This window comes from Canis lupus, chromosome 22 (genome assembly GCF_048164855.1).
Source record: "Canis lupus baileyi chromosome 22, mCanLup2.hap1, whole genome shotgun sequence".
NCBI classification, from domain to species: Eukaryota; Metazoa; Chordata; class Mammalia; order Carnivora; family Canidae; genus Canis; species Canis lupus.
In genome coordinates this window covers 51941037-51968806 of record NC_132859.1, presented here as the reverse complement: position 1 = coordinate 51968806, position 27770 = coordinate 51941037, and the positions used below count along the sequence as shown (strand labels likewise).

General features: G+C 46.3%; 1 protein-coding gene and 1 long non-coding RNA gene across 11 annotated transcripts in view; one reads left to right on the top strand and one right to left on the bottom strand.

Moving 5' to 3' along the window:
* Positions 1-777: 777 nt before the first annotated feature.
* Positions 778-26310, bottom strand: LOC140614363 (uncharacterized). 4 transcript variants are annotated; one of them, XR_012015256.1, is made up of 8 exons: positions 26237-26310; positions 23167-23392; positions 16891-17013; positions 10695-10724; positions 10062-10218; positions 9360-9470; positions 8803-9111; positions 778-1038 (listed from the first exon to the last, which is right to left on the bottom strand). It is a non-coding gene; the product is annotated as an uncharacterized lncRNA (long non-coding RNA). The 4 variants fall into 4 exon arrangements; XR_012015257.1 differs by lacking the exon at positions 778-1038 and having other exon boundaries at positions 7079-9111; positions 9360-9511; XR_012015255.1 differs by lacking the exon at positions 778-1038 and having other exon boundaries at positions 7082-9111.
* The window catches only part of SYNDIG1 (synapse differentiation inducing 1), a 187993-nt gene continuing 180238 nt past the window's right edge, over positions 20016-27770 (top strand). For 5 of the 7 annotated variants that reach the window (XR_012015254.1, XR_012015253.1, XM_072793626.1 and 2 more), the window contains exon 1: positions 20016-20147. The gene's annotated coding sequence lies outside the window, so the exon portion shown is untranslated. Of the gene's footprint in view, positions 20148-20278; positions 20330-20518; positions 20668-27770 lie in introns of those variants that run through there. The other 2 variants (XM_072793627.1, XM_072793630.1) reach the window with 2 other exon arrangements.

The following is a 27770-nucleotide window of genomic DNA, read 5'->3' as shown; positions in this document are numbered from 1 at the left end:
TATGAGGCCTTACCTTCCAGGAGGAGGGGTTTCCTGGAGTACACATCCTTGCTGTCACCACATCTGCACATTTGCTGGAGTGTCCCCAGCACTCTAACACAGGGACTGGAAATCATGTTGGTTTCAGTTTTCAGCATTAATCACAAGGAAGGCAAGTTTGCATGGGTGGAAAAGAAGTCTATTCAGAAAAGAGTAAATGGAAAGAAAGTTTTGGAGATTCAGCAGATGCGGTCTCACAACTCCACAGTCCTCAGGGGAGCAAACGTGAAAGCCTTCCTGCTTCTCTGGGTTAGCTACTAATTTTTATTTTAATGTTAGAACATTACATGATTAATGATATAACTCCACCTTTCAAGCATAGTTTAATGAATCAATATAATGTTTTTTTGCAATGAAACATATTAAGAATGTGAATGTATTAGTGAAGCCAATGATTGGTTCTAAATTATGCAACATAATGATGCTGCATCCAATTAGAAATTGAAATCAGGAAATTGATTAGAGAAAATCATAAAAATATATGATTTTGGGCAGCCTGGGTGGCTCAGCGGTTTAGCGCCGCCTTCAGCCCAAGGCCTGATCCTGGAGACCGGGGATTGAGTCCCATGTCAGGCTCCCTGCATACAGCCTGCTTCTCCCTCTGCCTGTGTCTCTGCCTCTCTCTCTCTCTCTCTCCCCCTCCCTCATGAATAAATAAATAAATATTAAATATATATATATATGATTTTGTTAAAATATGCAGAAGGTGGTGGGGCTAGGAGAATACGCAGTTACTTGCCTCATGTTCTGCCAAGGGAGCACACATGCAGAGGTGAACCTGAGGAAAGAAGCACCACCAGCCACCTGTACTATATCTGGAAAGACCAGCATGTGATGCTGTAGCTCAGAGGCTGATTGGGAAATTCCTGGTGAATGCTTAGTCCAAATTGAGCTACAACAACAGCTAACTAGCCACCTCGTTGGATGGGGCTCCAAATCAAATCATCTTGATTTAGATTACTTTCTGTATTCATGATGCAATGAAATGGAATCTTCATTCTGGGAAGAATGGAAGAACATTTATATCATGAAAATATTTAAATTGATCACAAAGCTACCTGAAAATAAAATAAAATAAAATAAAATAAAATAAAATAAAATAAAATAAAATAAATAAAACACCATCTCTGCAAGTATGCATATTTTTAAAGTTTTCAGGCCACATGTATAATTAAAAAGTTCTGTGGGGAGATAAGCAGTATGGCTCTAGGAGCCCCTTCTAGCCACCTGGAAACCAGCTGGTGGGCCAAGTGTTGGGGGTGGTGGGGAAGGAGTGGTGAGGCAGAGACTGTGCACAGCCCCAGCCCTTAGGTCAGACACAATTTCCTTTCTTTGACCTCAGTCTCCCACTTTGCAATTCCTTCACAGCACTTTCTCTCTTTGCTTTGGATGTTTTGAGTTTTGTCTCCTCTTCCCACTCCCAGATTATAAACCCTTACAGGCAGAGGCTCTGTTGTAATCATCTTTATGTCCTCTGTAACACCTAAGACATCTCGCACTCATTAAATGAGTGAACTGAGTCTCTTGCCTATCTACTGATCTGAAAGCATGAAACCTTCTGTGGATTGAGAATCTATTTTTTCAAGGCAGGGTTTTATGACAGCTCAGGAGTTCCTGCTGATCAATAGCCAAGGACTCAGCCTTCCCTTTAAAAGTGTGGCCTGATGAGGGCAAAGGAATGAGACAGAAAAGTATAGTAGAAAATTAGCTGTTGTCCTATACCAATTGAAATTCGATAGATTCCCCAGGGATTTATTTTCTAAATGGCTTCTAATTTCCCTAAGTGTTTTGTCCTTTTTTCTCTTATATGTGGGCATCCAATGAGTAGGCACTAGTGCCATAAATTTCTGACATTCCTTCCCTGGCAAAATCCTCTAATTATAAAGCAGTGCTCACTGCGTGAGCCAAAGGCAGGGGTAAATTGCTCGCCCCCCCTCCCCACCCCCCGCGGCACTTTTTGTAAAATTGTTGGTCCTGGAGACAAATGTCTTCTTGTGACTTTCAGAGCTGAAGCCATCCTTCTGCTGACTGTTTGCAAAGGTGGATGCCAGATGCTTGTGCTCGCCCCACAGTCTGTGAGTTGGGGTGTCTGCCTCCTTTACCCTGGAAACTGTGCATCTCCCTGCTCTCTGTGTGCCTTTGAAGAATGCCAAGAACAGCATCCTCTTAATGTATGAGTCTCTCCACCTGTTCCAACCCCAATGAACAGGAGAGGGCCTCTGAGATCCATGATTGGGAGATAGTTCCTCTAGAAATATTCCCAGATGCCCAGAGCTGTGACTTCAATGGGAAAAGTGTAAAGGATAGAGTGTTTAATGCATTTTCACACAAGCATGAGGCTCCATGCCACACACACATTACATGGGTGATGCCACATAATCCTCCTATATGATGAAAACTCTATTATTTTCCCCATTGTACAGTGTAGACCAGAGCCCTGAAGAGATTAAGCAGCTTGCCCAAGGTCTCTCTCTTGCTCTCACAGATGCACAAATATAGGTACACATGTGTACAGGCATGCATATACAGCATTAGTAAGTGGCAGGGCAGCCTTTTGTCCTGGAGATCTACCTCCAGAGCAGGATGTTATGATGCCTCCTAAAAGCAGCCTCCCTTTATCGACCTTAGGTGTGGAGTCTCAGCAAGTTAGAACTGGCAGACTCAAGTTCATGTGAGATATCTGAGCACAGCGGCACTGAATAGCATGCTGGCATTAAATGGATGAGGTGATCCAGACAGCTTTCTTGAACCTCCAGCCAGTCTTGAAACCCAAGTGTCTTATCTGGGTTCTCCCAGAATCAGACTCCAAGGTGAGGATCCATGGACCAGTAACCGATTATAGAAGAATTGCTCCTGGGGGTTGGAGGAGGCAGGAAGGGAGCAGGAGGGGAGGATGGGAAGGGAGGAAAGCAAGCCTGTGCAGCACATCAGGGAAATCTCAGAGGGGAACTTCAGCCTGACCCCACAGAGGGCTATGGAGGGTAAGCAACACCTCAGAGTCTGTCCTGCCTGGAAGCAAGGGAGCTGGACTTTCACACCAATACCAGTCTGTCCGTGTTTACTTGACACCAGAGAGGACCTCAGCCCACAGGCATCCCTGCTCTCTGAGCTTGAAGGGCAACCAGCTCCAGGGACCCAAGTCCTCTGAAGACAATGAATGTGCTGGAGTTAGGAGAAAAGCATACAGAAACTGCAGGGTGGGTGCACAGATCAGATAAAGGAGTCAGGCGGGGTCCAAGTGGAGACTGCCAGGATGCCCAGCACTGGGTCCCTGATGAATAATAGTACAGTGCTTTCACATAAAGCCAGAAGCAGGTCCCGATACCACACAGCCCCATGGCTTCACGAGGGAGTGGGGGGGACTGGAAGGGCGCCCAAACGCATGCAGAGAAACTGATTAAGAACATTAGAAATAGATTTTGAAAAAAAGATTGACAGAACTTGAATATTTAATAGCCTCAAGAGCAGACTAATAGTGATCCAGTGACATTGAGGTAAACAGGCTTACCACAAGGAGAGTAACAGCCACCAGGATGCATAACAGGACGCATAAGAAAATGTGTGATGTGAGAACCATCAGCCTCAGAAGGCACTACAGACAGGGGCATTCATCACACCTGGGATCTGTTGGGCAGTGTTGCATGGGCTCCCTCCTGAGTTGATTGGACGTACAAAGCATGACGGCAAATAACATTTCTGAGCTTCTCCAAAGGATGCATGTTTGGGAGCAGAGGTACATGAAGACAAGGATGTGACAAAGCCCGGAAAAGTAGACATTCTACCTCCCCTCTGCCCCAGGTGAGGGGAACGGAAGTAGTTTCATCTTTGCAAGCATGGGCCTGGCATCAGGATGCTCCAGGTCACCACCCTTGCCAGCTAAATGACTTCAGGACATTCCTCAACCTCTGTGGACCTCGACTCCCTTTCTCATGTAAACAATGGCAGCAGCTCTGGTCCCTGCCTCTTCCGGCTGCTGCCAGGTACCATCGGTGGGTACAGACATGTTCAGAGCTGGGAACAAATGACACAATAACTAGGAGAGCTCTTTAAACGTGAATGCATGCCCATGCTTGGTGAAAAGGTGGCATTTGCTGCTTAAACCATTCATCTGTTGCAGCAGAATTTATTTTAATTCAACACAGTATCATCAAGAGACACCCAAGCATCCTGAATATCCACTTCATACTCTATTTCTTCCAGCTATTGACATAGAGCACCTTCCATCACATCAGTGCCATGTGGAAATGCAAGCTCATTCATTCTCCCAGAGTCCTTGGGTATAAGCTAAAATTGGTCAATTAGCACCTTCATTTTGCAGATACGGAAACTGAGAAATGGATCAAGTGTCCACTTTCTGAATGTGGAGCAAAAGCAGACTTTGCTGCTGGTTTCCTTCCTTGAATCTCCAGTTTCTACTCTGTGAGCCAAGCCTGCAAGGCACTTCATCCCTCAGCCTGTTTTCATAGGTATTTTTTCTTTTTTCATGTTTTCATAAAAATGAGTAGATCTTTCTTTGAAAGGAGTGACAAATGAGCACAGGGGAGAGGCACAGAAATCTCAGAACTCAGGCTGGGGTTCTGGCGTACAGAATCTGACACTGTCAATTGGAGAAAGACAATCATCACATGGTTTCACTCATATGTGGAATATAAGAAATATGAAAGGGACCATAAGGGAAAGGAGGGAGACTGAGTGGGGAAAAATTAGAGAGGAAAATAAACCATGAAAGACTCCTAACTCTGGGAAAAAGAACAAAGGGTCGTGGAAGGGGAGTGGGGGGGAGATGGGGTGAGTGCGTGACGGGAACTAAGGAGGGCACTTGATGGGATGAGCACTGGGTGTTATACTATATGTTGGCAAATTGAATTTAAATAAAATACTTAAAAAAAAAAAAGAATCTGATGTATACCCCAGGCACTGTCCCATGAGCAGGAAACAAATGGCCTAGAGCAGGTCAGGCACATTATCACCCACCCAGTCAGCTAGCTCACTGGGCGCAAGCCTAGGTGTCAGCTGAAGGGACTTCTCAGTCTTAAGCACAGCCCTCCAAGGTAAGGAAGTAGAGGTGCAGGCTGAGATGGGAGAAAACCTACAGTTTGGCAAATGCAAATACCATCCCTGCCACTTTCCAAATGCAACATTTGGCATCCCCAGCTCTGGGTCCCTGGGTCATGGCTGGGGCAAGGTCTGAGTGCTGCCTCCTCCCCTGCTCACACGGACTGGGGAGAATGGGGTTCCTGTTACCAAGTGAGAGAGGCTGGTCAGGGCAGCCAGGGTCCAGCATCAGGACTTCAGCTGGAGAAGCTGGGGTCTGAGACAGGAAAAATGGTTATGAGTCCAAAGACTTCCCAGGGAGGGGAATGGAAATAAATAGCTAGGCCAGTAGCTGGGGAAGTAAAAGCCAAGGGGAGTCGGGCAAAAACAAGCTGTGGAGTATGTTTCTGAGCAAAGCCCCTATCACAGCAGAGCAGCCTCCAGGACCTCTTCTGCCAACAGGGCTAATGGCACCTGTGAAAGGGGCCGTCCCAGAGAAGTGGAGAGAACAGGTGTGAGGAGCCTCTGCTAAGTGCCTTGGAGAAGGCAGAGACTCCCTGTTACTTCCCAGCTACTCCCATAAACTGCAGATGTTCTCAAGTGCTTGATGTGGGCTCTTCTACTTTTCTTACATCTGTGGACTCCCCTCACTCTTCGCAACAACGCTGAATGTGGGGAGGGGAGGAGGTGGCTTGTTCAAGGCCACTCTGCAGCAGGCATCCCTACTCTGGGCACCAGGCAGCTCACCCCTCCATGACCCTTCCTGCCCCCTGCAAGGAGGATGTGGCCAAGCTGCAAGGAGATCCCACATCAGAGCCTGGTGCTTAAACTACAGTGGAGGTTATCATGGGCATTTGAGTGTGAAGACACTGGCCGACTCTCCTGCTACTATTTTAGTTTTGGCTATAGTAGCTCTTCTTGTGACAGTGAGAGCTCAAGGATCTGAAGACTGTGTCAAGGAAAGACACAGACATCCTTTGCTTCTCAGGCAAACAAGCACTGTCTGTTTTGCTTCTTTCAAACTCCCATCCACTCAACTGGGAGATTTAGCCTATTGTGCCACCCGGGGCAGTGGGAGGGGGCGTGCATGGAATCCACTTGACATATCCTGACTTTTCCTTTCCCTTTCCCCTTGAACTCGTCAGAAGGGCAGTGGGTGGCAGTGAGGTGATACCGAGAGGCTGGAGCAAGAGAGCAACAGAGGAGAAAAAATCGGACTAGATTCCAGAGGAAGACAAAGATTAGAACACCCTGTCTAAGCACACCCTGTCTAAGCTGCTAGTTTTGGAAGGAGTGGAGAGGCCTGCCAGCATCAGAAGTGTCACAGCTGCTTCCTCTCTGCATAATGCCATCCTGGCCTCTAGCCACGCCATGTTATACTGTAGTTTCTGTACCACGAGGCCATCACGTGGGCCACGAGGGGCCAACCTGCAGCCTCCACCCTACATGTCCCCTCCATCAGCACATTGTCTGAGAAGAGACCAAAGGAGAGGGCAGCCAGGGGATGCAGGCTTACAGGTGCCACTCCCATGCAACCCTGGCATCCCTGTTGCTCCTCCAGAATTTGCCTTTGTCTTGATAATTAGGGAACAGTTGATTAGCAGGTAAAAGACATATTTCTATTGAAAAGTATGTTTTCAGTGCCTTTGGTGAAGCAATAAAATGTATTTTTCTAGCTGTTGACATCTTTGGTGCCTACACAAGACTTTTTCACAAGATAAAATACATTTTTGTGGACACAGCTAGTCTGCTAGTGTGAGTTAGAGGGGGCAGGCCTGACTCCAGCAGACCCTGCTGAAGATTCCAGTGCACAACTTGTTTTGCCTGGTTAGTGGGAGACCCAGTTACCCCTGCTGAAAGCCCACAGCAATGAAAATCTCGACAAAAAAAATTTTTAGAAGTGTTGTTACAGGTAATGCAAGTGTTGAGTTATCAAATATATTTGTGCAGAAAAAAAAAGCCACATAATACATATAAATTCTAGGAAATAAGTAAATTTGTTTGTTTGCAACCAGAAGGTCTCATAGTTTTCAAATAGTATGCACTCAGTTCTCTAATGCTTATCAGCTTTTCCCATAAACAGCATTCAGGGTGGCTGCTGCTGGGAATGTGCAGATGCACTACACAGAAGGTGCAGAATAACTCCCCCCACCCATGTTCACCTCCACACAGGTCCATGCACACATGTGTGCACACTCAAATGCAATCCTTACCTGCTAAGAGCTTCCTGTCCAGTAAGTGTAATAAGTAAGGCAAATAAAGAACAGTGCTCCAGGCAGGAAGTGGTCCAGCCAACAGAGACAGAAAGAGGAGATTCCCTTCTTCTTCTTCTTTTTTTTTTTTTAGAAGTTATTTATGTTTAATGCTTAAAAGTCTGAATGCACAGTCTACCATTATAGAAGTACTGGTGGTCAATACGAAGCATTAGAACTATGTACAATGCATAGTTTAGTATCAAAATCTTTCTACACTGTAGAGTTTTACAAAACTGTTAATGACATCAAACACTAAGCACTTAAGACACCATTTTTTTCTGCTACCACATTAAGAATGTCAATGGACAGTCCATTTCAACTTGCAGCATCCATCCGTTTCTAGTATGAAATTAAGTAATTTTCTACTTATACAATAAAGTTTATCTACATAGTTCTCTTGATTTTGATCCATAGCAGCAAAGGCACTGTACATCAGCAGATCCACAGACTTAAAAGATTTTTAAAGCATTCAAACAAAAAATAATAATAAAAAAAAGGAGTCACATATCATAGTTGAACAGCAACAACAACATAAAAGATAACACAATGTTTCTGGCACAATGGCACAGCCTGTGTCCATTTTGGGGACATCCAACTAAGACAGGGAAAGAACCGGAGGTAAAGAAAGCAAGTCCTCATCTCAGGTGAGAGTCCATTCTTTCTGGTTTCAGAGGGAGGTCCTTGCAAATCTCCTCTGCTGTCCTTGTTTTGTAAAAGACTTGACTTGCACAGCAGGAGGAATCCTCCCCTGAATCTGTGCAGTTCCCAAAGAACATGCCAAAAAATAGCCTGTAATTTCTCGTAATGACAAAACTGCCCAAAGGTATACATCTCCCTTTGCAAAGAAACATGGCAAAAATATCCAGAAGGGATTAAGTTCTCTCTTTAGGCCAAATTTAATTTGTTCATCTGTCTATAATACAATAAAAAAAGGAATTAAAAACTTATTACAAAGACACTTGTCGACCAGTCAAAAAAGAAAAAAGAAAAAAGTCCAATTACTTTTATCAAATAGAATCTAAAGCTATAGATATATTGGTTAAAGTTCTCCAAATAGACTCAAATGAATATGATGTGGCCTGTCATGTTCTAATTGTTCAAATCTTCAAACATTTAAAATAAGTAGAAAACAAAAAAATCTAACAACACAGCAACATATTGTTTCCATATGTAATTATACATTTCACATCTCTATACAGTCCTTAGTCTACATTTAGTGACATTTTTCATCAATTATTTTAAACTTTCCTTTCCCCTCCTTTGCCAACAAAGGGGGGGGAGGGGTATCAGATACAACGCATCTTCATTATCAGTGCAGGAGCAGACAGCTTTATTCAAAGTTAAAAAGCCTTCTTTAAACAAAATAAATATATTACAGATATAATACTTAATTAAAGAATTCGTCACTGTTAAGTATGGTTATTCCATGTTCTTCCAAGTAGAGAGCTGAAGATTTGGTATCACAGGTTCTTACCGAGTATTCACAATTCAACAGCAAGGACACCTCACACACAGATCTTCTCTCTGGGCTTCTGCCCAACCGGAGAGTGGCTGGCAGTGGGAAGGGAGGACAGTAACGTGGAAATGCTACATGTCACCAAGCCAGATAAATATCAGCTGCATCTCCATGAGAGCTGTGTACTGTCGCTCAAGTTTGCCCATTGTGGCAAATGGTTCGTAAGCACTGGGAAAGACAACCTTCTGAATGCCTGGAGAACACCTTATGGGGCCAGTATATTCCAGTCCAAAGAATCCTCCTCATCGGTGCTTAGCTGTGACATCTCTGTGGATGACAAATACATTGTCACTGGCTCTGGAGATAAGAAGGCTACAGTTTATGAAGTTATTTATTAAGGACAAATCTTCATGTGAACTGGACCCGTTCTCCTTGTAGCACTTATTCTCTCACCCACCCCCCACACTCCCCCCCCCCCCCCCCCGCCCCGCATCTAAAACCAAGGAGATTCCCTTCTTAAAAGAAGGTCATGGCCCCGATTTTGTGTTCTGGGAGTGGAGATGTTGGAGACAAACCTGCCTGTGGGTGGCATGGCCACGCAGCCGGTGGTAAGGCAGTTGAGGGGGCAGGTGGAGATGCATGCCTGGCCAGGAGTCCAAACAAAGTGACAGAATTCCTGCTATGACCTTGAACAAGGGAGTCACGACATTTACCTTCAGATAATTTTCTAAAAGTGGCACACATGGCAAAAAGTGTAGGATCATATGTGATGATTTCAAAGCCACCTGAAGAATCTTAGAAGCTGACTTCCTCCTTTGCTACCTGTGAAAGATCTACTCACAGCTTACCTATACAAATTTGATTCTGTCATTCTTCTGGTTGAATGCTGCTTATGGCCGCAAGATGAAGTCTAACCTCCTTAAACCTTGTGTGAGGCCTTTAGTGATCAGGCCACTGCCTTCCTCCCCAGACTGATCCCCTGACCTCACCCACCTTACACTTGGGGCTCCATGCTTCTTCTGACCTAAAAACTTGCAAAAGCATCTCAGTGCCTGGAGGACCCCTTGCCCCATCCCCAGTGTGCACAAGCCCCCATATAGAAGCCCTTAACTCCTGCTCCACACTCAGGTCTCAGCTGTTCTGATTACTTCCAGTTTCCTTGGGCTGCCCCCCCTCTCCATCAGAGCTACTATGGATCTACAGAGCTACTGTTCATTGTCCTTAAGGGAAAAGCCCCCCTCCTCTCCTATCAGGTTCTCCACCGTCATTGCTCATACCTGCCCAGTAGTAGACACAAGCAGACATTGCTGAACCAATGACAAGGTCGCAGGCCAGGAAGGACCCATCCAGTCGACTGCCCAAAGCAGTCTACTATTGTAATATTCCTGCTTTCCATTACTTGTTAAACATTTCATTTTGCTATTCCTTCCATGTCTGTGGGGACATAATTTAAGTACATTTGACAAGCTATACCATAGGTGACAAAACCCTTTTGAGTATATTTTGGATTGTCAGGTGGACCCTGGGACCAAGGGAGTACTTTCCTTCATGCCACCAGTCAGAGTTTATTAGTCCTGCATCCCCAAGCTGTAGAGATTCTGTGTGGCCATGCTCAACCCCTGCTATAGGAGGAGATCTTCATGGCATCCCGGTGCCCTGATATCAAGCAAACCATGTTTCAGTGACACTGGGCAGGACTGGCTGCTGGGACAGTTGTGGCACTGCCAAGTCCTGCTTCTCTAGGCCCCTGCTTATGTGCATGACAATCACTCAGTGAATGTGCCTGCAGAGCACAGAAGGCCAGGCGGGTTGGTTCTGGCATGTGCCTGAGACAGGTTCTTTGTTTAAGAGACACTCTTTTTTTGAAATATGAGTGATAAACTGGGAATCACGAAAGGGAAATTGCTTACCTTTGTGCTGTTCCCCTCCACTTCCACATCCTGCAAAATTACAGAAGTAGTTATTTTTATAATAGAATCTCTTTTTTTCCAAGAAAAAAAAGCACATGCAGCAAAAAATATATTTTCTTGTGCCAAAAACAAGTTCTTAGGCCTTTTAGAAAATGCTAGAAATCATTCTAATAATTAATGACATGTTTAAATGCTTAGTTCTGCACAAGCAATGTTTTCAATGATCCCGACCTCTTATTTTGTCATTATGTTAGAGCTACATTAGTACATGTAGTTCCCTTGTGCAGCAAGGAAAACATGCTCTCCTTCCATTTCAGTGAAGACGGTACATTGACCTGTCCACTTCAGCACGTAGATTGAAGTGGACATCTGAATCTATTTTTTGAGACTAGCGTTTAGAGCACATGCCGCAAATTCTGGCTTCACAGTCAATCCTGATAGCAAGGTTTTGTAAAGGTAAGCTTCTTCTAATTTTTCTCCTCTTTAACAGTCTTGGAAACAGCCATTTTTTCCAACGTTTGGCAAATGCATTTTCTCAAAGATACTGATTTATTCTGATACTGCACTCTGTCATAATAATAGATTTGTGTTATGGATCATTAACTAGATCAAGGAAATTAGTAACTAGATAAAATTCAAGTAGAAGCCATCTGCCAAGGCAGGACAGGGGTGAAGTGGTATTGAGGGATACGAGGACCAGCCACATTGGGGACACAGGGAGCAGGGGCTGGAGGCTCTGGTGTGAACAGGCTGGGTTGTTACCTGACATCTCCAAAAATGCCCAAGACAGTATGTGACAGTATAGGAAGAAGAAGTGAATTGTCAAAGTTGGGAGATGGAATAAATTCAGGGTGGGAGACAAGCAGATAACAGCAGAAAGGATCCACAATATTTGCACTGAGCACAAAGGGAGCCCCTGAACTTGACCTTTCTTTCCTGACTGACCTCTGGCTGCATGATGTATATGGGCCTGGTTGCTGGGAAAGGTAGACAGGATCTATCTCAACTGGATGGCATAACCAAACCTACCTCTGTGTTTATCTGATGTAACCCACAAAAATGAGCAGCTTGTGGCTGAGTCTCAACACAGGGCCACATTCAAAGAAAAAGCAATTTGACACCTAACATCTTGAAGTAAAAGGCAGATCCTTAAAGTAGACATGAATGGTACAGGAATTTCACACAGTAAATCATGCAGCAAAATTTTCCAGGATCCTACTTAGAGTCCTCTCTTGTGCAAAAGGAAGCTTGTTTGACACACATTCAGACACCACCTAGAAAAGTGGGTGCCAATGCCTCCTGGGCCCATGGAGGATGGAGGCTCAGGGATATGCATATCCTCTTCATCCCTCTCCTGGTTGATTTTGAGAAACACTTCTCATTCATCAGATGGTCCCAGGGGATGGAAAGCTGGTTGTCACCTACTGTGACCGCCTCAGGAGTTTCTCCCTTAGACTGGCTCCCTCTTCCTCCCCATGGACCATATAGGTGGTCTTCACATCTTGTCCCTGGGATTAGTTCCCCCCAATAAAGGTCTGACTGCACCCTTAGGCTCTGGTTTCAGAAAAGGAGACCCAGGCCAAGCTACCATTCTGGATTAGGTAGCACTTGTGTTTACTGAGGTGGCCCAGCTTCTCTAATTCAGGTATGCAAAATCATGAATTCTGCTGAGGAAAACTATGCCAACAAAAAGGATGGGCATCAGGACACCACAAGAATAAGTAGCAAAACCTATTATTTGGCTTTAGTGGGTCTTAGAGGAAGCAGGGAGAACTCTGGAGCATGCCTTGCTGGCACATCTTCCCAAAACCCCTAACAACCACAGATCTTCCTTAGCATCTCCACTGCTATAAGTGCTAGCAATCTATGGCAAATGTTGTTATATCCACTTTGTAGATGGAAAAACTGATATTTCAAGAGGTTAAGGAGGTGGCTGAATGCCTATGACCATGGTTGCACCCCATGGTCCTAGATGTGCTCAGATGTCTCTCAGTCTCTGGCTTTCAAGGCCTGGGGAAGAGTGGAACAGAAAACTCATGTTTTCATGCTCTTACAAGAGAAATTAAGGCTGTCCCAGGAATTAGCATAATGTCAAAGAAATATGTCGGTATGAGTCATAAGCAGCAAGTTCTGCAGAAACTGGAGAGTGGGCAGATGGAATCAGCCAAAGGGATCTAGGGGGATCTGAAGGGATGCAAGGGTGTTGGCCACACCCAGCCTCTGCCCCCTCAAAACAAGTACCTTGAATGAGAGAGATAACATCAATCACTCCTCTTATATAGTATTCTGGGGGCCTTCCAAGCACCAGCATCTGTTTTGTGCCAAAAATCCAGAATTGGCCACTTTGTTGGAAAAAGTACCCAACAACCTTGTCTCACCAACTGTCTTTAAGAACAATAACCAGCCAACTCTGGTCAGGAAAACATGCTGAGTGTATTGAACACATTCACGCCTCACACAATGCCATTTTAGATATGCAGAAATCCAGAAGTGATAGGAAGCAGCAGATGCTTACTTGGAGCTCAGGTAAACATCTGAGTTCCCAACCTTGATGGTAAGCATTCCGCTGACTCCTAACAGACTCCCTCTGTTAATGTTGGCTACTGAGGAAGTAGAAGACAGCCAGTGCTGTGCAAAAGCTTCTTATCTTGATGAAGTCCCAATAGTTCATTTTTGCTTTTGTTTCTTTTGCCTTCGTGGATGTATCTTGCAAGAAGTTACTGTGGCCGAGTTCAAAAAGGGTGTTGCCTGTGTTCTCCTCTAGGATTTTGATGGACTCTTGTCTCACATTTAGATCTTTCATCCATTTTGAGTTTATCTTTGTGTATGGTGCAAGAGAATGGTCTAGTTTCATTCTTCTGAAGGTGGATGTCCAATTTTCCCAGCACCATCTATTGAAGAGACTGTCTTTCTTCCAGTGGATAGTCTTTCCTCCTTTATCGAATATTAGTTGACCATAGAGTTGAGGGTCCACTTCTGGATTCTCTATTCTGTTCCATTGATCTATGTGTCTGTTTTTGTGCCAGTACCACACTGTCTTGATGACCACAGCTTTGTAGTACAACCTAAAATCTGGAAGCTTTTGCACAGCAAAGGACACAGTCAACAAAACTCAAAGACAACCTACAGAATGGGAGAAGATATTTGCAAATGACCTATCAGATAAAGGGCTAGTTTCCAAGATCTATGAAGAACTTATTAAACTCAACACCAAAGAAACAAACAATCCCATCATGAAATGGGCAAAAGACATGAAGAGAAATCTCACAGAGGAAGACCTAGCCATGGCCAACATGCACATGAGAAAATGCTCTGCATCACTTGCCATCAGGGAAATACAAATCAAAACCACAATGAGATCCCACCTCACACCAGTGAGAATGGGGAAAATTAACAAGGCAGGAAACCACAAATGTTGGAGAGGAGGTGGAGAAAGGGGAACCCTCTTACACTGCTGGTGGGAATGTGACCTGGTGCAGCCACTCTGGAAAACTGTGTGGAGGTTCCTCAAAGAGTTAAAAATAAACCTGCTCTATGACCCAGCAATTGGCCTGCTGGGGATTTACCCCAAAGATACAGATGCAATGAAACGCCAGGACACCTGCATCCCAATGTTTCTAGCAGCAATGTCCACAATAGCCAAACTGTGGAAGGAGCCTCGGTGTCCATCGAAAGATGAATGGATAAAGAAGATGTGGTTTATGTATACAATGGAATATTCCTCAGCCATTAGAAACGACAAATACCCACCATTTGCTTCGACATGGATGGAACTGGAGGGTATTATGCTGAGTGAAGTAAGTCAATCGGAGAAGGACAAACATTATATGTTCTCATTCATTTGGGGAATATAAATAATAGTGAAAGGGAATAGAAGGGAAGGGAGAAGAAATGGGTAGGAAATATCAGAAAGGGAGACAGAACATGAAGACTCCTAACTCTGGGAAAGGAACTAGGGGTGGTGGAAGGGGAGGAGGGCGGAGGGTGGGGGTGAATGGGTGACAGGCACTGAGGGAGGCACTTGACGGGATGAGCACTGGGTGTTATTCTGTATGTTGGCAAATTGAACACCAATAAAAAATAAATTTATTATTAAAAAAAATGTTGCTCCAGAAAAAAAAAAAAAGGAAGAAGAAGCAGACAGCCTGGATCTGCACCTTACCTCTCCTCTCAGTAACTATGTGAGCTATTCAGTCCCTGATTCTCAGCCTCTTCAGCTCCTGGGATCACTCCCAGCCCCACTGAGCTGAGATCAGAATTCAGAGAGGTTATGTATATAAAGAACCTACCTTATTTCTAGGTGCAGCAGATAACAAAAATGACCCTCAATTCCTTCCACCCTTTAGTACATACATGCTCATTGCCAATGTGATTTTATGGCTCCATCCATCCATCAAAACATGACAGCTATTTCCCCATCTCCTGCCTTGGAACAGGGCACCTGACCTGCTTTGGTTAATGAGACTATAGCTAGTGTCAAATCTGCTGGAAATCTGTGTGCACTGAAGCTGTTGCCATTGGGCACCCTACAGCCACCACTTTGTAAGGAATGCTGGGACAGCCATCTGGGTGGCAGACTTACGGCCTGGCCTGTCGGCCCATCACCAATCAACCCCCAGATAGGTGAGTCAGGCTTTTGACTGCCAGCTGACCACAGATAGGTCTGAGTGAGCCCAGGCAGCACCAAGTGAAACAGAGGCAATCCATCCCAGTGGGCTTAGCCCTCTTGGCCAACCCTCAGAATTGTGAGCGATTATCATTTTAAGCTACTGAGTTTGGGGGAAACAATAGATAAGAGATACTCTGGCACTATAGAAATTGCCTAGAACACATTCACTTTCTCTCTTCTTTGATTCTTTCCAAAGCGATGTAATAGATGCAGAGGCAGAACAGCTAATTTGGAAATCAGTAACCCAATGTGGCTTGACTGCCCTTCCACACAGCCCTTCTAGAACTGTCTTCTCATGGGGAAAATCAGAGGGTGGTCATCAAGAATTCCTCCAGCTCCAACTTTATGACATTCTTTGGCAAGTTTTTTCATGTTCTAAACTCTCATTCGACATGGCCTCAGAAATCTCCCTAGGTTTTAGCTTTTTCTCCCTTTATTTCTGATTCATTCATGTTTTTTTTTCTTAGAACCTTGCCTTTCATGTCTATATTGAACATCTGAATGCTCATTTACCTGTCCTTCTAAGTCAAAAAGGATTCCACTGTCATAAGACATTGCAGCTTTTCAATTCCTGGATGTCATCAACTTAAGACAAACAATTTAGTAATAGATTTTGGGGAGCGAAAAGAAAAAAGAAACCCTGCATTATATTAATTAAAATGCTTTAAAATTGCATATACCTATTCTTCATCTTTAATACTACAATCAACATTTGGGACAGAGCACTTTACATGTTTGATCTAAAGATGGGTTTCTGAATGAGCTCTGTTGACCCCCAGACACTACACATAGTACTATATAGCCCTTGATCTAAAGCCTTTCAGTTTAAGACATTTTAAGGAATATTTCTTATTTTTAAAAACTTGAATCTGTATTTCCTCTCATCAAGTCCACCTACCTCTGGGCAGGTAACAGCTTCTCCTGAAAATCACTGAGAAGACTGACAGCAACAACATGTGAATTGAATTGGCCCCACCAACTGTCCATAGCTCTGAAAAGTTCTATAATCTCTTGTAAGAGATAAGAATCATTGAGAAGGTTACCCAGTTTCTAGGAGATTTTATGATTTCTACTGTGTCCCACTGCCCAATATGTGGCAGCCCTTCATTTGCTTTTTCATTTCAGTGTTTCATCACCTATATCAGTTATGCTAACACTCCAATCACAAGCAGGGAACCACACTTAAGACAAACTGCTCTATGTGCACAGTTAACATTCCAAATCAACTGAGGTGCCCCCAGGAGCCCTGGATTCCTCCCAGAGCTGCCACATTTGCTGGGAGCAGGTGACAACCCCTCTCAGGGTTTTAGACTCCTGATCCTGGCAAGTTTCTTTTGCAGTGAAGAGTAAGGCCCATTAGGATTGCAGAAACACTAAAAGGAGTGTGTTTGTGTGTGTATATGTGTGTGTGTATGCGCATATGGGGTAGTGTCAAGAAAAGACAATATGTATCTGGGGATCTTGAAGCTATGTTAGTGGCATGCAAGAAATTAATAAGAAGAAGATGAGGAAGAGGAATGTTCATACCACATTATGAATTGTTCCATTTCTTTCAAATTACCCTCTTTCTTCAGAGACATCTGTTTTTTGATCTCACAGTCCAATGTGGTTTTTTCAACAATTATGAATCACTGAGTATTTCTTCAGTACCTGCAAAGCATCCAAAGTAAAGAGCTTTACAAACATAGAACATAGTGACTTAAGGGAGTTCACCCATAAAACTGTCAGAAGAAGTTTCATATTCATTCCACAACAAAAGAAAATTGTGAATATTTAGATGCTAAATTGATTGAGGCACATTATGGAAACCGACTCTTAGAAAATATTAGGAAATGCAATTCCATACCACCCACACTCCCTACAAATATATCCATGCTCAACACATCACCAAGATGAGCCAGGGTAGGGTATATAGTTCCAGAGTATCAACCTGAAAAGTTTCAAAGTACCTAGGATATACAGATAGTCCACAAAATTCAATGGTGTTTTCTTCCTTTAACTTCTGCAATCCTCACTTCTGGAGGGAACACTCCACAGGCAATCAGTGATCATGTTTTATTTTTTTTATTTTTTATTTTTTTAATTTATTTTTTATTGGTGTTCAATTTACTAACATACAGAATAACCCCCAGTGCCCGTCACCCATTCACTCCCACCCCCCGCCCTCTTCCCCTTCTACCACCCCTAGTTCGTTTCCCAGAGTTAGCAGTCTTTACGTTCTGTCTCCCTTTCTGATATTTCCCACACATTTCTTCTCCCTTCCCTTACATTCCCTTTCACTATTATTTATATTCCCCAAATGAATGAGAACATATAATGTTTGTCCTTCTCCGACTGACTTACTTCACTCAGCATAATACCCTCCAGTTCCATCCACGTTGAAGCAAATGGTGGGTATTTGTCATTTCTAATAGCTGAGTAATATTCCATTGTATACATAAACCACATCTTCTTTATCCATTCAGAAGAAAGAGAAATTAAGGAGTCAATCCCATTTACAATTGCACCCAAATGCATAAGATACCGAGGAATAAACCTAACCAAAGATGTAAAGGATCTATACCCTCAAAACTATAGAACACTTCTGAAAGAAATTGAGGAAGACACAAAGAGATGGAAAAATATTCCATGCTCATGGATTGGCAGAATTAATATTGTGAAAATGTCAATGTTACCCAGGGCAATATACACGTTTAATGCAATCCCTATCAAAATACCATGGACTTTCTTCAGAGAGTTAGAACAAATTATTTTAAGATTTGTGTGGAATTAGAAAAGACCCCGAATAGCCAGGGGGATTTTAAAAAAGAAAACCATATCTGGGGGCATCACAATGCCAGATTTCAGGTTGATCATGTTTTATACTGCACGAAGGAAGGTGCCTCCTGTCCTATTAGGAAAAATCCAATTTAAAATTCAGATAGTACCTAGAGTCAAAGTGCTCTCTTGGCAAAACAAAACTGCCCTCCAAAATTCAACCCAAAGCCCAGATAAGCAAAAGCGGCATTGGCAGAAAGGCAACAAACTGTGCTCCAGGCTACTTCTGTGTATTCTGTAGCTACAACTACCTCAATTAGCCTTTGTAAAGAAAAACCTCAGCTTTTTCATCTGATAAATGGGAATGATTCTCTGCTCACCTCAGATGAGTGTAACAACACCTTCTTAACCCAGTGGTTCATGGTTCAGATGAGAGAATTTTCTGTTCAGGAAAGGACTAGCAACTTTACTAAGGTAAGGGTGGGGGGCATCTCCCTCCCATCTGAGAACTTCTCCTAGATGGGAGAGATGTACCAAACCACGAGCTTGTAGCTCTGAGGATCTAGAGGAAGAACCTCCAGTTTTGCTTTGCCATGCTGCGGAGATGGAGATTGGATTGCAATTCGAATGATGAAGGCAAAGCATAGATAGTGCTGGTTCTGCTGACCTGTTCCTCCACTTGAAAGTCTTTTACAGTACCATTCTGACTTCAGCATTCTCTTTGGGTTGCTGATGTCCCATAGGTGCCAGACTCCCCCCACACACATACACACACACTGCCCCCCAAGGGAACACAGTGAGGGACCCATCCTTCCCGCACCACCTCTAACTCCTGCCCTTTGGAAATTCTACCAGAGGTACTGTTAGTGGAAGCAGTGCCTTCTGGGAGGGGGGGTGGGGGGGGACAAAGGGTTGGTTACCAGGGCAAGGGGGAGGGTCTCCTGGGGGCTTGACTAACAGGGCCTTGGCTAGCAAGGCTGGAGTCTACAGCAGGTCTGCACCCGGGGTAGAAATGGGCTCACAGATTATTTTCCTAAGTCACTTTAACTCCTTTTCGGATAGATCTTTCATTCGGGGTTCTTTCTCTATGGAATTCAAACTAAAAAAAATATACTCCCTTCCCCCAACACTTCAAATGCAGTGGCCCTCCTCAGCTCTGCTCCCCTAGACCCACTCTCCTAACCAGAATTATGCCCCCCAACCCGCCCTCCCCCACAGCTGTAGTCTCCAACTGCCAAGGGGCAGCCAGTGGAAGAAAACACTGTTTGGGGCTGGGCAGGGTGTCTCAGAATCCGGGCCGCACCTGGTTTCACCTGGAGAGCTGGCTGGTCAGTACTCGAACAGATGCCAGACCTGTAAAGTGGGTCCTTTGAACCTCAAAACCTTGCAGGAGCCTTGGGGAGGCCTTTAGGACCGAGGGGAATCATCTCCTCTCGGAGCCAGGCTGCTACCTCGTCCTCGGAGTACCCAGGGGCTCCTCCCACCCCCAGTCTCTGTAGCCGGCACAGTCCCAGACCCTGGCCCCGGGCCACCCACGGACGTGACACCCCCGGGGGGCCTGTCGGCCGGGGGCAAAGTCGGCGGCTGCCTCCGCACGGGGCCGTCCTCGCCCTCGCTGTCACCCTCCCCCGGAGCCCGCGGCCACCGCGGCCGGCGCGCCGGTCACCAGGCTGGGCGAGCCGAGCCGAGCCGAGCCGGGCCGGGCCCCCGCCCCCCCCAGCCCCGTGCGCGCCGCGGGAGTCTCCCCGCACCCGCTCGGTCGCCTGGGGCTGGAGGGCCGGGCCCCGCCCCGTCGCCTCGGCGCGAGCTCTCCGCGGCCCCCTCTGGCGCGCGCGGGGCAGCGGGGGCGCCGGCGGCGAGCTCGGGGCGGGGAGCGGCGCTGGGAGGCGGGGGCGGGGCGCAGGAGGGGAGAGCCGGGAGCCGAGCAGAGGCGGGCGCCGCACCGCCCCGCGCCCCGCAGGCTCGCTGGCTCCGGAGACGCGCGGGCGGCCGCCGGGGCGCACCGGCCGGGTCACCTTGTCCGGGAGGTGAGTCCCGACCGCCCCCGCAGCGCGGGCGGGCCGAGGGGCCAGAAGGCGTGGGCGGGGGCCGCGGGGGCGCGGGGGGCGCGGGGGGCGCGGGGGGCGCGGGGGGCGGCGCTCGCGCGGGGGGGGGGGCGCCCTGGCTCCGCCTCGGCGCGCGCAGACCCGGCGGCGGCGCGGGGCCCGCGGTGAGTCGGGGGGTCGCGGCGGCGCGACCTGGGAGGCGCGGGGTCGCCGGGAGCCGGGGAGAGCAGGGCAGGCGCGGAAGATGCGGAGGAAGGGGCCGGGTGCCGTGAGCCCGGGCTGCAGCCTGGCGGCGCGGAGGGGCTGTTGTGCAAAGTCGGTGGGCGCTAGTGAGACCCGGGCCCGGGGGCGCGGCGGGGCGGGACCGCCCAGGCCGTGGGGGCGCGCGGCGGGCGGAGGCTCCGCGGCTTCGGGCGACCCCCCGGAGCGACCCAGAAGAGGCTGGTGCTGGTGACGGGGCAGCCGCGGAGCTGGGCACCGAGGTCCGGACGGGACCGGGAAGGTAAACCGGCTGGGCTTGCCGTCGCCGAGCGAAGGGGAAAGGAGGGCGAGGGCGCGAGCGCGCCGGGATGGGGACTCCCAGCCCCGGGCCGGGACGCAGGCGGGGACTCCCGGAGCCCCTGCGTCCGCGACTGCCTGGGCCTTTGGTCCACAGGGGACCGAGGGGGGCGCTTGGGGGATCAAGCTCTAGTCCCGATTCCGCCAGGCAGGATTCCTGCCCCGGGGCGAGCGCTCTCCGGGCTGCGGAGTTGGGCACTTGTCCGAGGGAAGGGGCTTCGGTCGCTCGTGCGTTCTCTGCGCGGCTCCGACCGAGTGGGCGCTCGCAGCCTTGCTTCGGGGAGGCTGCCAGTGCGGCCGCCCGGCTTTTCGGAGAGGCCAGAGGAAGGCGTCACCGGGTCGCCTTCTTTCCCTTAGTGGGGGGGGGGGGGGCGGAGGCAGGTTCCCCTGCCCGCAGAGCCGGGCTCCGGCGGCCAGACTTCCGCGAGCGCAGCCCTTCTGCGGCGTCAGATGCGCCGGCGCCGCGGGGCTGGGGGCGGGGGGCTGGGGGCCGGGCTCGGTGTGCGCGCGGCCCCCGGCCGGTCCCGGTCCCGGTCCCGGTCCCGGTCCCGGGGCGCAGCACAGCAGACGCCGCCGAGGGCTTAAGCGATTGAGGGGCAGAGGCCGGGCGGCTCGGGTTTCTCGTTGGAATCGGGCTCGGGCGCCGGTGCGTGCTCGTGTCTGTCCCTTTCCGCGTCCCTCGCACTGGCCCGAGGGTCTGGCGGGAGGCAGAGCGGGAGGCGGGTGCGCAGACCTCAGCCTGGCAACAAACCCCGCGCGAGCCAACTTTTCCTGGCTGCGGTGCGGTCGCCAGGACACCCGCGCTGGAGCTGGCTGCGGTCCTCCGGGAGGGGAGGGTCCGACTCCGGGATCCTCTCGGTGCCCCCAGCAGCCCGATGTCCCCCCTGGCTAGGGCAGGAAGCAACCAGAGCCAAATCAGCGAATGAATTATCGCACACCGTGGGTGCCTGGTGGTTGTGTGGAGTGGCTTTTTGGAGATCAGACCACAGGTGCCAAGCCTGTGAGAGGCTGTGACGAAGAGCCCTCCTCTCTCCAAAACCCCGGCCCCTTTGCAAGGAGCAAATGTTGGCCTGCAGCTGCTCCGGGGCCCTCTCCCACCCCACCCCCGCCTGCTGCGTGAGAATGGAATCGCCGGAACCGAGAGGGCCTTGTTAAAGAAAAAGCAGAAAATGGAAAAATCTGTTTGTAAAGTTTTTTGTTTTTGTTTTTGTTTTTTTTTATCATGGAAAATTTCAATGGTACGCCAGAGTTGAGAATAATATACTGAACCCCCAATGTACCCTCCATCCAGCACCACACTCACTGACCCTGATCTCTTTTAGTCACCCCTCCTCAGGGCTTTGGAGGCCGTGTTTGATGAAGTATTTAAAGACCCCTTCCAAGCCCACCTCACCTCTAAACGCATTCTCATGTAGCTCCAGCTAATGACGTTTTGTCCCATTTTCACCTATCATCAGAAAAGACTGCTTTAAATGATTCTATGAGAACCTAGATGATGATAAAGTAGAAATGAAGGCACTCCCATTTCCATTTTGTGGTAATAAAAGAAAACCTACTGACATTCCTTGAGACATAGGGGGGATTGAAGGAGGGAGGAGAAATCCAGATCCTGAGAAAAAGAAACATTTGAAACCATTGGATTTGGCTCATACCAGTTGATGTGCAGGGAATGAACTGGATTCATTCATGCTGAACCAGGAGAGGCAAAATAATTATTTTATTTTTGGCAAAAACTTTAAACTCAATCCATAAATCATAAGCAATTAATTTATTCCACATTTAGCATGGCATAAATTAAAAGTGTTACACACTGGACTTGACTCATCTTTCTCATTAACTCTGACCCGTATTTTCTAGGGAGTTATTTCTATCATAAGAGAATAAAAAGGTATTTTCTTATGTAAGTTTTCTATCTAAGACACTAGTCGGTGCTATTCTGGGGTTTATGAGCAGTACTGAATATTTCATCTCTCAATTAGAAAATGTTTGGTCATCACACCAGTCACATCTGATACACCCTCTAGGGAGATATTCTTGCTTGCTCAGATTTGAGTCAAAATGTGGTTTCTGTTGGCTGGAGAGAAATAGCATGGTGAGGCCTCCAGAGACAATGGAAAGGTGCTCCCGCTGCCCCCATTCCTACATGGCTCCCTCCCACCCTGCCACCTCTGTGCCTTCCTTTTTATAAAAGCTGCTCCTAAAAATTGTCAGCGTTCTTGGAGGATTCAGACTTTTGAATACCTTTAAAAAGTGCATTATTTAAAGGCATCCTTAGTTAACCTTTTGCAATATGAATAACCATCCTGTAAGTGAGCAGGTTTAAATAACACCTTGTCTTTCCATGGTACCAACATGGCCTTGAGCCCCTCATTTTGGCCTTTGCAGGGCCCCCATTGTGCACTGGAGATGTTCATGACCAACACGGGCCAATTGCAATACTGACCTCTAGCTTGAGCAGACTTGACATTACCAGCAAGATTCTTGGAATGAGTGGATGAAGGTGGCAAGGATTGAAGGGTAGGGTGTTCCTTTGTCAGCATCAGCAAAGCAGCAGGGCTGAGTAGCAAGGCAACTTGTTCATTCAATGAGAAGTCCTGAGGCTGTTTTGCCGAAAACAGGCTGAAATGAGGTGGTATTTGAGCCATAGTTCTTGGCCTGGCATCACTACACTGGAGACATTAGGCCAACGTGTTAAAAAAGCAAAACATTGAAGATATGCATACATTAAAAATTCCAAATTTTAAAGGTAGGCTGACTGGGTTCCTACCGATGTCACCAGGGTTAGAAGAATGAAGGTAGTAGCAGGTGGTTTTAACAAATGTGATTTTTCAACATGCACTGTGCAAGATACTAAGACATTTCCAGTTATTCCTGAAGTTCATAAGTATGTTTTAGGAAAGGGCTGGGGAACTCTTTTAGGCACTGGGCCACAATTGATGCCTACATTTTATTGGCCAGCCAGTGTACTGGATTTTAGCTGAGGATGCAGGGGGAGAGAATGAGGATACACATTTGGGATTTTGCTGTGTCTGTGGCTGCCCTCCCCACTGCCTTTTCTGGAGGGCCTGTGAGGAGACTTAGGTTTCAAACTCTGGGTTCTGCCACTTGCTTCTTGGGTGATCTTAGTCTGCTCACTTACCTTTTCTGACTGTCTCTTTCTTTTCATCCTGTTTTATCCAGGATTTTGAAAACAAAATGGTTATGGTTGGCACAGTTTTTTAAACAGGGAGGACTTGGAGTTGAGAACATTTGAGTATCTTAGTTGCAAGTCTCTTGGGGTGCATTTGCATCCCCATGGCCCTCGGAGAGCTCCGGACCAGGCCCTGCTCTGCACCTACATCCTCAGCAAGAGCCAGAGTGAGGACAGCGTGTGTTCCTCCACGCGGGCCTGCGTCCTCCTGTAGGAATGTGCCTGAGTGGTATAGATGTTCATGTCAGGTGGGGTTTAGAGGGAATATACAGGAAAGACTGTGAGCAGAAATATATCCGTAACACGACTCAGTTTTGACTCCTATCACATTATAAAAATTACATGATGCATGTTCTCTAGGAGAAAATATTTTAATATCGGTTATCAACAAGCCACAAAGCACCAAAGCACATGGTGATTTAAGGTACAAATGTTGCTTAGATCAAAAATCCTAGTCATCTTAAATTGTTTTATGATAAATAATCTGTTAAGTTGCATTACATAAAATACTGAAGCCCAAGAGCAACAAATGAACTCTGAGATCCAAGATACAGAACCAAGCATAACACAAACAGGAAACAATACACATGCACAGAAAATACAGAAGGTAGAAGCTGCTTCTGGAAGCATACTTCGGACCAGCCCAGTGGACAGCTTTAGATATTTACTCGCATGAGAAAAATTTATCTAGGAATTCAGTTAACATTATTCCAGAGAGATGGGAAGTTTTGCCCTGGAGGTTCAAATCAATGTTTAGTCGATGCGAAACATTTTGAGGTTTTGGTTCTTAATCGATTCTTGTATTATTCACAGTCATTTGAAACTTAGGTCTTTATAATTCTATAATGTGGTGGCATTTAGGGGTGTAACCCCATGGAAGAGGGAATGAAGGTAGTTCCTGAATACAAGGTCAGTCTTTCAGAAAGGGCCAGTTTAGTTTAGATTCATATCATAAAAAATTATTGCTTCTTAAACCTTCAGACTCATTGGTTAACCACTTTCAAATGTGCCTCCCTTCTGTTTCTTCTTTAATCTTCTTGATTGAGGAATGTCAGTGTCCAAAACAAAACAAAAAAGCAAACAAACATTTCAGACAATTAGAACTACAAATGTTTTATTCCATTGCCTGAACTTTAAAGATGCTTCTGAAGGAGAAAAAATATTTTACTCAAATATCCTGGAGCTTCACTTCTGCATAGGGAAGCAATGAAAAAAATGTTACATAAACTCCCCTTTCTGCCATGTGTACAATATGCAGGATTTCTCTTTTTCTTTCTTTCTTTCTTTCTTTCTTTCTTTCTTTCTTTCTTTCTTTCTTTCTTTCTTTCCTTCTCTCTCTCTCTCTCTCTTTCTTTCTTTCTTTCTTTCTTTCTTTCTTTCTTTCTTTCTTCTTTCTTTCTTTCTTTCTCTTTCTTCTTTCTTTCTTCTTTCTTTTTGAGAGAGAGAGAGGGACAGCGAATGTGAGCAAGGAAGGAAGGGGAGAGAGGGAGAGACAGAATAATCTCAAACAGGCTCTGCACCCAGCACAGAGCCCAACTTGAGGCTGGATCTCATGGCCCTGAGATCGTGACCTGAAGTGAAATCAAGAGTCAAACACTTAACCCACGGAGCCACCCAGGGGCACCTACAATATGCAGTTTTTAACTTATTGATATGACATTATCCTCAGACTTGGTGATACAGGCTCTCAGTTGGTGTAGGTGTTTGAAATAAGAAGTTTTATTTTGGGGGTCCTAGTGGGCTTAAGTTCTGGAACAGGGCTAGGAAAGCCAGTAGCATTAGAGGAGACCCTGAGGATGTCCAACACCACCTGCCATAGATTTTTACCAATTATTTTATTATTTGCAGTGTCAAAATTGCCTTTAAATAAAGTACTGGGATGCCTGGGTGGCTTAGCGGTCTAGCGCCTGCCTTCGGCCCAGGGTGTGATCCTGGAGTTCCGGGGCCAAGTCCCACATGGGGCTCCCTGCATGGAGCCTGCTTCTCCCTCTGTCTGTGTCTCTGCCTCTCTCTCTGTGTGTCTCTCATGAATAAATAAATAAAATCTTAAAAAAATAAATAAAGTACAGTAGTTCCTCCTTAGCTGCAGGGGATGTGTTCACAGCACCCAGATGCTTGAAACACTGGATAGTACCAAACCCTGTATAAATTTTGCTTTTTTCCTATACATACGTATCTATGTTAAAGTTTAGTCTATCAGTTAGGCACAGTAAGAGATTAACAACAATGGTTAATAATAAAATAAAATAATTATAGCAGTATACTGTAGTAATAGTTATGTGGATGTGGTCTCTCTCTAAATATCTTACGAGACTATACTCACCCTTCCTGTGATGCTGTGAAATGATAAAATGCCCATGTGATGAGGCGAGGTGAGGTGGGCTGAATGGGGTAGGCATTGTGATGTAGGCTGCTGTGGACCTTCTTACTGTGTGTCAGAAGGATGACCTGCTTCCAGGCCTCAGCTGGTAGTGTGTAACTAAAACTGCAGAAAGTGAAACCGCAGATAAGGGGGCGCATTTGTGTGGGCAGCCTTCTATTAGAAATCTCAGCCTTGGCACCTTCCCCTATGTGTTTCCTTTAGAAGGGACCTGGAGCTTACCAGTTGGAATAATGGGGCCACGTCCTGGAGGGCAGTCAGGAAAGTTGAGAGTGTGCATAGGGCCTGGCCTGTGCAGGTAACTCAGACATCCTTAGATGTGTTTTAAGAGCCACTCAGCTGCTCCAGATCTCCTGTAGCCCCTGTGTGCACACAGATGGTGGACGGAGCCCTGCACTGGCTGGGCCCAGCACTCCCAGCTCAGTTCTGAAATGTGTCCCAGTGTCTCTTGCCTGCATGCAACTTATTTTCACGTTTCTCCCCCAATCCCTTTCCTTTCCCATAGTGTCCTTTGGTACAAGCAGTTCCTCCACAAAGAGCTATGAGTAGATTAATTAATATGCATACTATTTCATAGCTTTTCTTTCTACACTAAACCCAGAGACACAGCACATTTATTATCAGCACTCCAGTGTAGTACAGTGCACTAAACTCCCTCCCAAACGTGGACTTCTGGTTGAAACCCGATTGTAAGTAAAGGGGAATCATCTGTGTTGCTATTTCTAAGTTCATTCTCTGCCTTTTATTTTTATATTGATAATTTTTTAAAGCCATGAACATAAGTATCCCCCCTTTATACATCGGGCAACCACATTGTTGTTCTTTATTGAATGAGATCATCAAGGCTCTTGAAATTCTCTTCCTACTGCCTCTGGGAGGGGCAAAGGCCATGCAACCGTGTTCCACTCAGTGATTCAGAATAAGGGGAGCTGCTGATTTGACAGTCTTCATCCTCCTGTCATTCCCTTTGACCTTTCTTGTTGGGATCCTCTTGCATGATGTTCATTGGCGCGATGGTTAATCTGAATATTTCTTGGTGTAGCTATATTAGTTATGAATAGGAACGTTGAATGTTTTTGGAACATCATAGTCTATTCTAAAGCAAAAGGAAAAGTATATTTGTTGACTCAAAATGTGCAGAATAATGCAGTTTCCTTTCTTGATAGGAGACCTTGAATAGCTGATTTGCCAAGTACCCTTCCAGGAAAAAAAACATACTTCAGGTTTCTGAGTCCCAAGCATGTACTTCCATTCCAGATCCAGTAATTACTCTGTGGTAATTACTGCAGGCCGACAGGGCCTTACAGCACATGTCAGCTCAGTAAGTGGCTCTAGCGCAAAGTGTGACCAGCATGGGGGCACCCTCTTTCCATTGGAGTTTGACCATGGTCCAGCCTCAAACACCCTGTTTCTTTGCCAGAGCAGAGGTATTTCCCTGTGTTCAAGAACTTCATAACACCAGCATTCTATTTTGGAA